This window comes from Notamacropus eugenii, chromosome 2 (genome assembly GCF_028372415.1).
Source record: "Notamacropus eugenii isolate mMacEug1 chromosome 2, mMacEug1.pri_v2, whole genome shotgun sequence".
Lineage (NCBI taxonomy): Eukaryota > Metazoa > Chordata > Mammalia > Diprotodontia > Macropodidae > Notamacropus > Notamacropus eugenii.
In genome coordinates this window covers 75,451,399-75,465,217 of record NC_092873.1, presented here as the reverse complement: position 1 = coordinate 75,465,217, position 13,819 = coordinate 75,451,399, and the positions used below count along the sequence as shown (strand labels likewise).

Sequence of the window (13,819 nt, the reverse complement as noted above, 5' to 3'; positions counted from 1 at the left end):
TTCTAGGATCACCTGGTAGGATAAGGTACCAGACACTGAAGTCCTTGCTTGAGCTGAACTGCCAAGCATTCTAACTATGCTTCAGAGAGTGCAACTCTAATGGGCTGGCCATGTTGTTTAAATGTAAAATGTATGCTTGCCAAAAAGACTATTTTATGGAGAACTCACATGGGGCAGGTGATCACATGGTAGTCAGAAGAAGCAATACAAGGACACTCTCAAGGTCTCTCTCAAGAACTTTGGATTTGACTGTGTGACATGGAAGACACTGGCACAGGACCACTGACCATCGTGTGCCCACATCAGAAAGGGTGCTGTGCTCTATGAGCAAAGCAGAATTGAGACAGCACAAAGGAAATGTAGGATGTGCAAATTTGGAATATCCACCCCAAATATTCACACCTAGTATCTGTGCCCACTCTGTGATAGAGTATTACAAGCTCGTATTGGTCTGATCAGCCACAGTCAGATACACGAAAACTTCACTTTATCATGGTGATGTCATTTTGGTCCTCTTCCAGAACAAAGGACAACAACTAACCAACCAACTGATCAACTGATATGAGCATTTACAGATATAAAATTTCCTTTGATAGATGTAGCTTCTGCTACATCCCATAAATTTTAATATGTTGTCTCTTAATTACAATTTTCTTTAATAAAATTATTTAATTTTCTATGACTTGTTCTTTAACCCATTCATTTCTTAAGACTAGGTTAAGTAGTTTCCAATATAAGATACGTTTCCAGATATAACCAATACAACAAACATTTGTTTTGCTTAACTATATTTGTTTCAAGAGAGGACTTCTATTGAGAAGGAGAAGAGGAACTGGAAAAGAGAAATAGAGGATAGTGATAACAATGTGGGGGAGGAAAAACTTAAACATAAAAATACACAGAAGGGAGAATAAGTTCAGAAAGGGGACACAGACAAGCAGAGCAATGTTGACACTACTTAAAAAAATTTTTTTTTTTTTTAAACACACTACCTTAAGTAGATTTACAGTTTCATTAAAAAGTACATCTTCCTACTTTCTTTGGAGAAGTGGAAGATGAGTGCAGAATGTAGTAGATGCAATCAGATGTACTTGAGTGTTTTTATTGCTTTTCTGCTTTTCTTTATTTCAAGGCAAGAAGACTCAGTGATTTTGTGGGGCAGGGGTGAATGACTAGAAAATATCGTGATGATAAAAGGAAAGGCATCAATTAAGGTTTAATTAAACTCTCTCTCTGTGTGTCTGTGTCTGTGTCTGTGTATCTCTCTCTCTCTCTCTCTCTCTCTCTCTCTCTCTCTCTCTCTCTCTCTCTCTCTCTCTCTCTCTCTCTCTCTCTCTCTCTCTCTCTCTCTCCCTCTCTCGACACACACACACACACTCACACTCAAGTAAACAATAAAATAGTTGAATCCAGCCAGGTCAGGGGCAGGTGAGGAGTTTGACTGATAGAGGCTAGCAACAGAATTTTGAAGCCAAGTTTGAGGTTTGCTCTGAGACTCAATGTGAGTGATTTGACCCTTCTGTCTAAACGACACCGGCAAGCTATTTTCAGAACTCTCACAGTGCGTGTGAATTCTGCGTGGACGTTACAAGTGGGTCTGGGGGGAAAAAATAACGACATAGAGGTGCACATTCTGACCGCATTGCCAATTTCTTGGAGCAACAGAGTCAGGAATCTTCTATTTTCTCATTAATGTCCAGTCTAGACGTTGGACACACACACACACACACACACACACACACACACACACACAGAGTTTCAAAGCAGCTGAATAAACCAGTTCCAAAATTTCGAGGGTCAAGCTACAATTTCTATTGCTCATTTTCTCGATTACTTTCCTTTTCAGAAATCCACCCTTCTGCCTCCCCGGTCAGTGATCCTCTTCTCCGGGTTGGGTAGTCGGATTATTTCCATCTGGGAAGCCGGGTCATAACTCCCAAGGTGCATCAGAAGTCGAAGGGACAATATCTGTTCTCTTTGCTCGGGACAGCATGACTAATAAGATGGCATTACGGAGGGAAACAGCAGAGTGCAGGGGGCGGGGGGCGGGCAGGGAAAGGAAAGAAAGAAACCCAAAACACATGTGTGCACAGGTACATATAAACACACCAAGACACGTACGTGTATACACATGCACATATCGGAGTTAGGTGTTGGAATGACAGGAGGGGCGGAGCTGTTGAGTTTCGTTTTGCTTGTTTGTTAGCCCTAGGCTACATAGCATTGTCTTTATACGTTAACATAGGACCCCGATGAACTTGCAAAAGATGACGTGGAGATGCCGGGGATCGAACCCGGGGCCTCATACATGCGAAGCATGCGCTCTACCACTGAGCTACATCCCCAAGCCGTTAGGTATACTTTCTAGTTAGCTTTCCTGGAACTTATTCACATTTAATGACATCTGCAGATTTTTTGGTTTTCACCAGGAGAGAAAGTTCTGCTTCCTTCATTCATCAATTTTCAAAGCTGGTCGGCTTGACTGCTTCTGGAGTGGAGAGGGTTTCCTGGTCATCCTAGTGTCCCTCAACCTTCCTCTTCCCCTGCAACAAAGAAGCAGGACAAAGGTGATCTATAGGCTCTCGTCTTTTCAGGAAAATTCCAGTACAATGCAGCTTGTCCTAAATCTTTCTCTTTTCCCATCCTTTCCTCGAAAACATCTGGAGATAAAGTTCTTATTACAGGAGGGAGAGCTCCTCGAAATTCGGAGGTGTTAGGGCAGAGGTCCTTGTTTGGAAACATATTTGATGACAGCCTCCGCAGACCTAGGCTTCTGGACTCTTTGCTGTAAAGAGCTGGAATGTCCTGGCCACAGGTCTCTAAGGGTTATCACTCTCTGAGGAAGAGTTAACCGACTTTCTCTGAGAAGTGCAAAACCTATGGGAATGTTTTGCTCATGCCTAAAAGACAGACTTGAATCCTTATCTACAAAGAACAGTGGGTAGGGCAACTCAACCTTGAGATGTTAGGTTGGATGGTCGAGAAATCTAATGGGGTTTCTTCTGACAGAGGCGAATTTTGGGAGACTTTGTTCATTAAAATAGCATTTATTAACAAGTATCTAAGCTCTTACTTTATCCTAAGTATATTCCATACTCTCTATTCCCTGTACCAACATTTATGGCTTCTAGTATAAAAAAGCTCAATTAGTTTGGAAAAGACAAGACTAGATGATTGATAATGCCTCCTCCAACTAAAACATCCAGTTAATCTCCTATTAGATTCAAAGCAGAGGTAGACCCTGTATGTAGCTGTGTTGTAAAGAGGCTCAGTCTGGAAGAATTATTTTTGTTTTTTATTTTAGACTCAAACACTAGAATAGAAAAAAAGAAAAAAGAAACATACACTTAAATATTGAAACTTAAATAGGATGCAAGAAAAGAAAAAAAAACATATCATGTGCACAGCAGAACATAAGAGAGGATTCAAAATATATAGCAATAAATTTTCATTTCAAGAAAGCCTGTATGATAAACACTATGCACTGTGTTGATAGCGGTATATCTTTTCTTTGCCCTCTTGTAGGTTTTCTTTTGTTCTCTGCTGTGTACTTTTTACTTTATCCTTTCCCCTTCTTTCCCCTCCATTAAGTGGGAAGATACTTATATGTAGACACAGATACATACATACACACATACATATATATGTACATATATAGATATATACTATCCCTAACAAATTCTATTCCTGATATTTGTTTATTGTATCTACATATATCTCTTATTTCCTATCCCTCCTGACTCCTCTACTTTACTTCTACCCACTGCCTCCTATTACTTAGCTTACCTCCAAGAATCTCTCCCCTACCCTCCCATTCACATTGATCAAAACACCCCTCGTACCCACCTTTAACCTATTCCCTCACCCTCCCCTCTAGAGATTCCTCTTATCCTTTCTCCCCTCCCTATCTTCTGTTTTATTTCTTCTGAATTTAGAACACTTTTATACTCTTCTAGATATATGTGTACCGTTGCCTCTTAAACGCATTCCTGATGAAAGTAGGTTACCAGAACTGCCAACCCTCCTCCCCCAGCTAATTCCTCTGTGTCAATTCTTCCTCTTGCACCTCATTTGTATAAAATAATTACTCTTTTTAGCTATTCCTAAATGGTTTTACTTTTTAAAGTCAAGTCTACTCCAATCTTTCTTACAGACGACCCATTAGACATATGACAATCTTAGACATACGTTTTACATTTTATGTACATAAAAGGTAGTCTGTCCTTATTGAATCCTTTGTAATCAGTTTTTGGTATGTACCTTATGTTTCTCTTGGCTCTTGTATGTCAAATCTTCTATTAAGTTCTATTTTTTTTTTAAAAGAAAGTCTTGAAAGTCTGACATTCATTAAATATCCCTTTTTTTTCATTCAGAATTATGCTTAGCTTTTCTGGGTATGATATTTTTGTCTAGAAGCTATAACAACAATGTAATACCTGTAGCAGCTGCTGTGAATATGAATGCATATTTCCAGGGTAAATTCACAAAATATAAATGTCTCTTCTTCAAAGGCAAAACCAAAATATTTATTCAGATACCAGAAAGCCAATTCCACCATGGTAACACATCATCAATCCAGGATGCACTAGACATCCCCAAGCCTTCCTTCTGTTAGGCCTCTCCACAGATAAGCTCCCCTAGGCAAAATTCCTCCCTGTCTCACACTAGCTACTCTGCCTCAGCTGTGCCCAGTCTCTCCCAGGTCTGCCTCACTCTTACTTTCTGCTCCACCCTTCCTGTTCCACTCATTTGGCAGGCTCCTCTCACCATGGGGTCCATGGGACTCAGGCTACATCACTGCAGTCAGTTGCTCAGTGCTCTAATCCAAGTAACACTCTCCCCAGACTGCCCTCTGAATGCCAGTTCTTGCACTGGGGAGAAAAGCACAACTGTGTTTCTCTTTTCCAGTCAGTAGTGAACTCATGGTAACTGCTTTCTGATCTATGGGAAATGGTTCAATTAGGTGGATGTGAAGTTGGCATCAAACAAAAGTGGACAACTATCTCAGGGATTCATATCAGATGGGAGGTGGGTTAGGGAAGAAAGCTGCTAATACCTATAAATGCAAAGGTTTATTTCAGCTTCTAGAAATGAAATACCTTTGAACCAGCTGAAAGCCATTAAGGGCTCCAACAGACAGAATAGGGGTCACCTTCACTGAAGGGTTGGGCCTGGGTACTATTAGCTCTCCAAGCTACCTTCAATACAGATCTGAGTACCAATTTCTTCCATTTCTTCACCTATGGGCTAAAACATAATGGAACCAACAGAGTCCAGAGTCAGATGTGAAATTCCCATAAAGGTATTTAAGATTTATATTTGCAACCAGTCTCAATTTCTTCATTCTTAAATTTTCACTGAAAGGTAAAAGTTTTACAAGAAGACCCATTCTCCCACCCCAGATCACTACTGACAATGACTCAATAGATGCCAGGGAATCCTTCATCTTCTTAGTCATGGTGGGGATGAGGTGCATGTGATCATCAACACATTTGGTTACACAGGACTCTAGCTTTGTCATTGTAGTATATGGTACATTGAGCCAGGATCGCCTGGTCACAAGAGCCTGGGCCTGGGCCAAGGGAGCATGACAGCATTCAATGTACTGATGAACTTGCTGCATGGAGGCCTGGATATTTTCAAACAGCAGCTGGCACTGCACTAGAACATGGTATCCTGCATCTTGCAGATATTCTCCTGCTCCAGCCTGTTCACCTCCTCCTGCACCAGCAGCTGTTGCAACTCTGCCATGGCATACATTCGTACACCCCCAGCTCTCAGTCCCAAGCCCTGACCTGCTCTGCCCAAGCACTCTAGCCCCGCATCCCACATGGAACCCCCTCTTTCATTTGATTTTTAAAGTCTTTTACAAATTCTTCTATAAATTCTTTTGGGGTAGGTGACCCTTTGACATTATTCTTTGGGGTAGAAGATGGTTTCTTTGCATCAATATCCTTCTCTGAAGATGAACCCCAGTCTTCTCTAATAACTTTCTATGGTTGGATTGTTTCTCCTTTGTCTGTGCATTTTCTTTTGGAATAAGAGCTTAATTTTTATAGTCACCTCTAGTCCTGGGATCTGGGGGATGGTGCCTCTGACTTCAAATCTCCAATCTCTTGTAAGTGCCTCAGCCAGGGACATTCTGATTTGCCTGCCTGCCTTCCTTCCTTTCTCTCTGACCTTAGGGTGTAAGCCTATGGTTGTAAAATAGTTTGCAAATCTTAAAGTGCTATATAAATGCTAGCTATCATTATTACCTAGTATTAGTGGGATTGCTGGCCTGAAGGGTACAAACAGCTTAGTTATTTTTCTTCCATAATTCTAAATTGGTTTTCCCTAATGATTGAAAAGATCACAGCTCCAACATTAAATTGACGTTCCTGTTTTCCCACAGCTCTCATAACAATGACGATTTCTACCTCTCTACCAATTTGATGGATGTAAGATGAAAATGCAGAAAGTTTCAGTTTCCTTTTCTTTCATTTTTTTGGAAGGAGAATCTGGGTCTGTGATTCCATTAATGTAGGGAATTCAAGGTGTGGAAACTCCATTCACTGATATTAATTTGTAACTCATTTATGACTTCTAGTCAGAGGGTTTCTTACCTTACTGAGGGGCTAAATGACTTGATAGGGTCACACAACTAGTTTGTGTCAGAGGCAGGACTTGAATTCAGGTCTTCTGAACTCTATCAGCCCTCTATCTATTAAGTCAAATGTATTGTTGTTCAGTCATGTTTGGCTCTTCTTGACCCTATAGACCACAGCACACCAAGCCCTTCTGTCCTCCATTTGAAGTCTGTCTAAGTTATTATTCATTGTTTCCATGACACTATCTAACCATCTCATCCTCTGCTGTCCCCATTTTCTTTTGATTTCAGTCTTTGCCAACATCAGGATCTTTTCCAGTGTGACTTAGTAGCCAAAGTATTTAAGATTCTGTTTCAGTATTTAACTTGCCAATAAATAGTTGAATTAATTGCTTTAAGTATAGATTGATTTGATCTCCTTGCTGTCGAAGTGACTCTCAAAAGTTTTCTCCAGCACCACAACTTGAAATCATTGATTCTGCAATGCTCAGCTTTCCTTATAGTCCAGCTCTCACAGCTATACATTGCTACTGGAAAAGCTCATAGGTTTGATTATACAGACCTTTGTTGGCAAGATGATATCTCTGCCTTTTAGCATGTTGTCCAAATGTGCCATAGCTTTCCTTCCAAGGAGAAAGCATCTTTTCTTTGCATGATTCTAGTCACCATCTTCAGTGATCTTAGGGCTTAAGAATATAAAATCTGACACTACTGCCATTTCTTCTCTATTTTCTAGGAAACGATGGAACCACTTGCAAGATCTTAGTTTTTTTTTTTTTTGATATTAAGCTTCAAGCCAGCTTTTACACTCTCCTCTTTTACCCTCATCCAGACGCTTTTTAATTCCTCTTCATTTTCTGCCATTAGAGTGATATTGTTGGCATATCTGACATTGTTGCTATTTCTCCCAGCAACCTTAATTTTGGCTTTTGATTCCACTGGCATTTAGCATGATGTACTCTGCATAGAAGTTAAATAAATAAGGTGACAACATACAGTCTTGTTGTACTCTTTGTCTGATCTGAAATCAACTAGTTGTTCCATGTTTGGTTCTAACTGTTGATTCTTGGCTTGCATACAGGTTTTTCAGGAGACAAGTAAGATGATCTTGCTACATTTTGTAAATTTGTCACATTTTACTGTGGTCCACACAGTCAAAGGCTTTACTGTAATCAATGAAGCAGAAGTACATTTTTTTTTCTGGAACTCCCTTGCTTTCTTCATAATCCAGTAAATGTTGGCAATTTTGTTTCTAGTTCCTCTGCCTCTTTGAAAACCAGCCTGCTGTTCTGGTGTTTCTCAGTTCACATATTGCTGAAGACTAGCTTGCAGAATCTTAAGCATATCCTTCTTGGCATGTGAAATGAGTGCAATTGTTCAGTAATTTGAACATTCCCTGGCATTGCCCTTCTTTAGGATCAGGATGTAAACTGATCTTTTCCAATCCAGTGGCCACAAAAAATTGCTACAAATCACAGTCCTGGGAGAGAGGTGTTACTATTATCTGCATTTTACAGTTGAGGAAACTGAGGCTAAAGGACTTACTTGAAGTGCCTAAGGCCAAATTTGAACTCAGATCTTGCTGATTCCAGGTTAACTGCTCTATCCCACTGTGCCATCTAGCTCTCCCATAATAATAGCAACATTTAAATAGTACACATTATATGCCAAGTACTATGCTAAGTACTTTACAATTATTATCTCGTTGATTCTTACAAGGTAGGTGCTATTAATATCCATTTTACAAATGTGGAAACTGAGGCAAACAGAAGTTTTTTTTTTTTTTTTTTGTGACTTGCCTAGGGTCACACAGCTAGGAAGTGTCTGAGGTCAAATTCAAACTCAGCTCTTCCTAACTCTAGGCTAGGTGCTCTATCCATGGTGCCATGTAACTGACCAGGGTAACTTGTGGAAAAGGCTCCTTCCTGACTTGAAAAATCTAGGTTTATTTTAGGAGTCTTTCTTTTCTCTGGGACAGTTAAGTGATGCAGGAGACAGAGTACCAGGTTTGGAGTCAGGAAAACCTGAGTTAAGATCTGGCCTCAGACTCTTACCAACTGTGTGACCCTGGGCAAGTCACTTAACCTTGTTGGCCTCAGTTTCCTCATCTGTAAAACAAGCTAGAGAAGAAAATGGTGAACCGCTCCTGCATCTTTGCCAAGAAAACCCTAAATGGGGTCACAAAGAGTCTGCAACAAATAAGCAACAACAATTCTTGTCTCTTGTCTATTCTCTACTTCCCAAAATCTCAAGTGGAAGCGGAACCAGTGTCTCTTTGGTACTGCACCAAAGATAACCATTACTCATTTCTCTTTATAAGCATTGTGAACTCATATGGGTCAAAAATCAGTCAACAAGCATATATGTGTTAGCGTATCCCTCATGGAGTTTATTATCATATAAGAGACAACAGACACATATAAGAAAGTCCTTTTGAAGAAGGTATAACTTGACCTATATTTTGGGGGAAACCAAAGATTCTGAGCGACAGTAATGAAGAAAAAGGCATCACAGGAAATGAATGCAAAGATATGGAGACTGATACTGGAGTGTCACATGTGAAGAACATCCAGGAGCCCAGATACGGTTAGACTGAAGAGGGCATAGAAGGGAGCACTTAATGAATAATGTGGCTTGAAAGGTAGGGTGTGTTCAATTATAAAAAGCTTTAAATATCACAGAAGTTTATATTTGATCATCGAGGCAATAAGGAGTCACTGGAGTTTATTGAATAGGGGATGGCATGATCAGACTTTTTACTTTAGGAGAATCACTTTGGCAGCTATGTGAAGGATGGATTGGAGAGGGATAAGTCTTGAGGCAAGGAACCATTTAGCAGACTATTATAGGCTTCTGGCTAGAGTTAATGAGGCCTAAGCTACAGAGACAGTTATATGAATGGAAAAAAAGGAATATGAATGAGAGACATTGTAGAAGTAGAAATGATACTATCTGTGAATGAATTAGATGCATGAGGTGAGTGAGAACTGAGGAGTGGAGGATAGTAATCAGGTTGTAAGATTGGTTGTCTGAAAGAATGGTTGATATCCTTGATAGAAACAGGGAATTTGAGAAATGAGTATATGAGGATGAAGATAAAGGATGAGGGCGTGGGGAGAAGAGGTGAGGAGAGAGTGAGTTCTGTTTTGGATATGTTGAGTTTGAGATGCCTGAAGGGTACCAGTTCAAAATATCTAATAGATAGTTGGTGATTTAGGACTGAAATTCAGGAGACTCACAGACTCAAAGATTCATAAATTTATAGCTGGATGGAATCTTACAGATCATCTAGTCCACAGTTCTCATTTTACAAATGAAGAAATGGAGGTCTAAAGAAGTGAAATTTCCCATGGTCATGCAGGTAGAAAGCATCAGATGTGGGATTTGGATCCAGTTCCTCCAACTCTAAAACCAGTACTCTTTCCAATTGGGACTGGAAACATAGACCTAGGAGTCTTTTGTATAATGATAATGAAATATTTTAGAGCTGATGAGATCACCAAGTATGGAAAGCAAAGCAAAGAGTACCCAAGATAAAGCCTTGGTGTCCAAAGTTAGGGGACAAGATATGGATGATGAGTCAGTGAAGGCAGGGGAATGATGTTGAGGGGACCAAAGAGAAGGTAAGGTTATGAAAACCCAGAGGGGACAGAGTATCCAGGAGAAAAGTGTCACAAACAATGCTGTCTGCTGCAAAGGTAAAAAAAAAAAATGAGCATTAAGAAAAGGCCATTATATTTGTCAGTTAAAGATTTGAACAAACAATTAAAGGACAAAGAGTGTGGTTTTGATACCGAGATTAAATTTAATATGTGTTAAAAATAAAGCTTAAATTCTATGTAACAATTTCCCATATATTTCTCCTTTCTGGTCCCTTTATATTGAAATGTTCATATTTGTTTATGCTTGATCACACGTGTATCCAATTGAACAAGGATTTCTTGAGCACCTGCTATGTGCCAGGCCCTGTGCTAAGTTCTGGGAATACTTGTTGCTTTATATAGGTACATGTTGTCTTCTTCTGTGAAATGTAAGCTCCTTGAAGGCAGGGATTATTCATTTATTTCTTTGCATTCTTAGTGCCTGGAACATACTAAGTACTTGATAATTACATGTTGATTTATAAATTAAAGGACACACTACTGAATAAAAGCTTTGAGAGAATGTTAAATTATTTTATTTATGTGTGTCTAGCTGATTGGTTGTTATCCTTTAATCTCAAAGAGGTCCAAAATGACATCACTATGCTGGAGTCAAGACATAGTATAGCAGATCAGACCAGTATGAATTCAGAAGGCTCTATCACAGGTCAGGCATGAATAGTCGCTATGAACATTTGGAATAGAGATGCTTTTAAATTTGACCATCTCACGTTTTCTTTTTTCAGCTACTTACTGCAATTCTGCTTTGCTCATAGAGCATAGTGCCTTCTTTGATATGGACACGTCCTGCTCTTTGGTGGTCCTTTGCCAGTGTCTGCCATGTCTCATAATCCAAAGTTCTTCAGAGAGATCTTGAGAGTATCCTTATATTGTTTCTTCTAAACATCACGTGAGCACCTGCCTTGTGTGAGGGCTCCTTAATACGGTCTTTTAGGCAAATGAATATGTATGTATACATATATACATATATAAACATATATACACAAACACACACATATGTGTATATATATATATGTATATACATATATGAGAAATACTCGTTGTTATTCAGTTGTGTCCAACTCCTCATGACCCCACTTAGGGTTTTCTTGGGAAAGATACTGGAGTGGATTGTCATTTCCTTCTACAGCTCATTTTATAGATGAGGAAACTGAGGCAAACAGGATTAAGTGACTTGCCTAGGATCACACAGCTAGTAAATGTCTGAGGCTGGATTTGAACCCAGAAAGATGTGTGTTCCTGACTTCAGATCCAGCACTTTATTCACTGTACCACCTAGCTACCCCAGAGAAATAGATCCTGCAGATATGGTGAATATGAATATATGTAATCAGTAAACAAGTGAACAGATATAGCATACTTTATGGCGTAGAAGAGCTGGGTTGAAAAAAATTCAAACCATGAACAAACTTAACAACATCTTTGTCCTTTTCTTTGTTTCTATTTAATACCCTTATCCCTGAGAATACATAAATATAAATATTTTATTGAAGCTGACCCAATGAAAGCAGAGTCACTTGAAAGAATATTCACATTACTACGCTGTGAACAATTAATTCTCAAGGTCAGTCATGTCTTAAGCCGGACTCCCTCCACCAATACCTCCTATCCCTTTTCTTCCTCCATCACTGTCTCAAACAACTTAATGTCTAAAGATTCCATGATACAGATTTGGGAGCAGAGGCAACAACTGATACCTACTAATCATTGTTCCTGAATCCCTGGGAAGGGAAGGGGAGAAGTATCACCAACATATATCAGAGAGAGGAATGATTCTGTATATAAGGAGAAATTGGGGAAGTAAATTTTTTGTGCCACTGTAACTGATGAATAAGACTGAAATGGCCCTTACCCTCAAGAAGCTTACTTTCCATGGAAAGAAAGATATGTTGAAAGTCTCTGGGGAGGTATAATGCCAATATGATACCCATAACAGCCACTATGAATATGCATGAATATTTCCAGGGTAAATTTGAAAAGTCTTATTAACTCTTTCTCAAAGATGAAACCAAGATATTCAGATACCAGAAAGTCAAATCCATCATAGTAACAAAGAAGTTCATACACACCACCAGTTCAGGGATCACCAACAGCCCCAAGCCTTCTCTCCATTAGGCCTCCCCACAAATAAGCTTCCCTAGGCAAAATTTCTCCCTCTCTCACTCATGATAGCTGCTCTGCCTTAGCTCTGCCTTGCTCTCTCCCAGCTCTGCCTCACTTTTACTTCTTGCTCCACCCATTTGGCAAGCTTCTCCCACCATGGACTTCATGTGAGCTGAGCCAAAGTTCAAAGCAGCTCACATGGGCCTATTAAGGGGCAGGGAAGATCTTCAAATTCCCTTAACATTACAGGAGGTTAATTTGTTTCCTTCCAAAGTTTTGTTAGGAATGGGGGTGAGAGGTGACTCTACCCAAGAGCCAGTCTCTGAGGATTCTGTAGCACAGATGATTAACTTAACTCATAGACTTGCTCAAAGAGCAAGATATTCTTCTAAGTTCTTGGAAGAAACTTTTAGACTTGTGTCTTCAAAGTAATTTTTTACCAGAGGCCCAGCAAGTTGTAAAACATATCCTTTGATAAATCTTGCCAGTATATGTAAGTGTTGTGCACAGCCTATTTTTGCTTTCTTTGCTGTGGGCCAACTTATCACATAATCATTTATTTAGATCATTTTTACCCCTAAATGGGCAATAGACAGGAGAGACTGATTACCTTTTCAGACTCCAAACATAAGCCTTTTAGACCCAGTACAAATTAACAGAGAATCAATAGCCTCAAAAATAGGCCACTCTCTACCTAGAATTCTGTGCAGTTTCTATAACTTATAGCACTGCCCTGGGTAGGGCTCTAGCAAAAGAGACAGTTTGCTCCATTCTGTTGGTGCTCTCTTCTGGGACTTCTCTATATGATTTGTGTTACTTTTTTCCTGGATAGTTCTCAAAGGCCTGCTCATTTTTCCTGAGATCTGCTCCACCTGCAGCTTAGAACTCAGCACTATTTTAGCTTTACTAATAGCTTGGTTCCAAATACTCTCATGCCTTGTAGCTCTACATGTAGTAGGTCAGTTTTCAGCATCATTGCAACATTGCTTTCCATAGCCTGTTGCTGAACAAATCTGAACCTTGGACTTCCTCCTCCAGTACTTCTGCTCCCTGGACTACTGTCCTTCATAGTTCCACCACTTACATAACTCAGCTCTGATTAGCACTCTACCTTCACTTTCTGTATCTCAGCTCATAGGATTGCTGATCCTTGAAGCTCTATGTCTCATAGCTCATCTCTTAGCACTGACTTTATCATTCAGCTGTCAGGTGTCTGTCTTAACTTTGCATAATCTGCAAATTTTATAAGCTTGTCATCTCTTCCTTTATGATGTTATGATAAGACATTGATAAAAATGCTAAAAAACCACAGGGCCAAACACAGATCCCTGAAGTACTCCCCTACGTAATGCCTTCTAACTTGACATTCAAAGAATTAATGACTTCTCTTTGGATGCAACCATTTAATTAGTTTCAAATCTGCCTACCTACATCTTCTAGCCTACATTTAACCATTTTGTCCAAA

General features: G+C 39.6%; 1 non-coding gene and 1 pseudogene across 1 annotated transcript; both read right to left on the bottom strand.

Moving 5' to 3' along the window:
• Positions 1-2,273: 2,273 nt before the first annotated feature.
• TRNAA-CGC (transfer RNA alanine (anticodon CGC)) lies at positions 2,274-2,345 on the bottom strand. The gene has a single exon. It is a non-coding gene; the product is annotated as a tRNA-Ala (tRNA).
• Positions 2,346-2,449: 104 nt separating this feature from the next.
• On the bottom strand, positions 2,450-5,751 carry LOC140522675 (protein FAM136A pseudogene; annotated as a pseudogene).
• Positions 5,752-13,819: the final 8,068 nt, after the last annotated feature.